Here is a 1,748-nt window from a genome sequence, read left to right on the forward strand (position 1 = left end):
CACACTAATACATGTGCACCTCTTCCCAAACTGCAATTTTCAGAGATATGGACATATAAGTCCATTTTTAAGAAGAGTATCCCTGCTAAACAACCCAATATACATCCCCAAGCAGAGAGGACTCAGTAAATCAGGTCTGTAGCAAGCATTCCAAAACACTATGTACTGTACTTATATAGCCATTTGACTAAAACAACACTCCGAAGTGACCTCTCCCAGGCAGGGTGATGCTGAACTGAGGCGGGCTGGCTCAGTAAAGCAGAGGCAGCGGGGGAAGATGGCGGCGGCCGTAGCACAGCGGGCCTAGACCGTGGAGCAGCTGCACAGCGCACAGCTACCCAAGAAGGACATTATCAAGTGTCTACAGGACCACGGTTCAGATTCGTTTCTTGCAGAACATAAGTTATTAGGAAACATTAAAAATGTGGCCAAGACAGCTAACAAGGACCATTTGGTTACAGCCTACAACCATCTTTTTGAAAGTAAGCGTTTCAAGGGTACTGAAAGTATAAGTAAAGTCTCTGAGCAGGTGAAAAATGTGAAGCTAAATGAAGATAAACACAAAGAAACCAAGTCTGAAGAGACTCTGGATGAGGGTCCACCAAAATATATAAAATCTGTTCTTAAAAAAGGAGATGAAACCAACTTTCCCAAAAAGGGAGATGTTGTTCACTGCTGGTATACAGGAACACTACAGGATGGGACTGTTTTTGATACTAATATTCAAACGAGTTCAAAGAAGAAAAATGCCAAGCCTTTAAGTTTTAAGGTTGGAATAGGCAAAGTTATCAGAGGATGGGATGAAGCACTCTTAACTATGAGTAAAGGAGAAAAGGCTCGACTAGAGATTAAACCAGAATGGGCTTATGGAAAGAAAGGACAGCCTGATGCCAAAATTCCACCAAATGCAAAACTCATTTTTGAAGTGGAGTTAGTGGATATTGACTGAAATAGCAATGCTTCGCATATAAAGACATCAGCAACAATAAAACATGGCCTTGAAGAAACTTATGTAACTAATTAGAGCTGGTTACTACTGTAAGGGAAGAGTCAACTGGAAAATTCAAGAACTCCGATATTGTTTACCCAATCCCCAACTTTTAATATATGCTAATCCATTATAATTCCCTAAAGGTTGAAATTTTTTACTACAGCTGTGTAAAATATTGGTTAAGGAGAAATGACTTTCCTTTTACCTCATGTTGTAAACTAAAAGCCTCAATAAAAACATATTCAATGTCAAAAAAAAAAAAAGTGACCTCTCCCAGAAAAAAAAAAAATCAACATCTACCCTAAAATGAAGAAGCTTCCTGCACCCTCTAAAATGTCAATGTTTTCAATATTTTCAGATCCAGTCTCCATTGATGTGTTTCTCCCACTAACTTGAAAGTACAGTCCACACTTTTAACATCAAGTACCACTACCATACTGCAGACTCCTGAAGGAAAACAATCTTGTCTGAGCCCTTCAGTCAAGTTCTAGTTCCATACACCTCTTCTAGGGGCATCTCTTGGATGCCCAGCTATCAACTAAGAATCATAGGAAAGGGGGAGAAAAGTATCACGCACTGATTCAAAGTGTGACTTCAGACTCATCAGCTTAGTTTGAATCCAAGTCTTATCATTTATAGCCCTGTGACCTTGGGCAACTTATATAACCTCCAAGACTCAGTTTCCTCAGCTGCAAAATGGGACTAATAATAGAGTCTATATCACAGGGCTGAGATAGAAATTTTATAAGTTAAGAAT

At 39.4% G+C, this 1,748-nt stretch overlaps 1 pseudogene; it reads left to right on the top strand.

Annotated features, from left to right (window-relative positions):
- The first annotated feature begins 277 nt into the window (after nt 1-277).
- LOC112811280 (peptidyl-prolyl cis-trans isomerase FKBP3 pseudogene) lies at nt 278-1,075 on the top strand (annotated as a pseudogene).
- Nucleotides 1,076-1,748: the final 673 nt, after the last annotated feature.

The sequence above is a fragment of the Callorhinus ursinus genome, unplaced genomic scaffold (assembly GCF_003265705.2).
Source record: "Callorhinus ursinus isolate GAN/ISIS: 27379988/994484 unplaced genomic scaffold, GSC_fseal_2.0 scaffold57, whole genome shotgun sequence".
NCBI classification, from domain to species: Eukaryota; Metazoa; Chordata; class Mammalia; order Carnivora; family Otariidae; genus Callorhinus; species Callorhinus ursinus.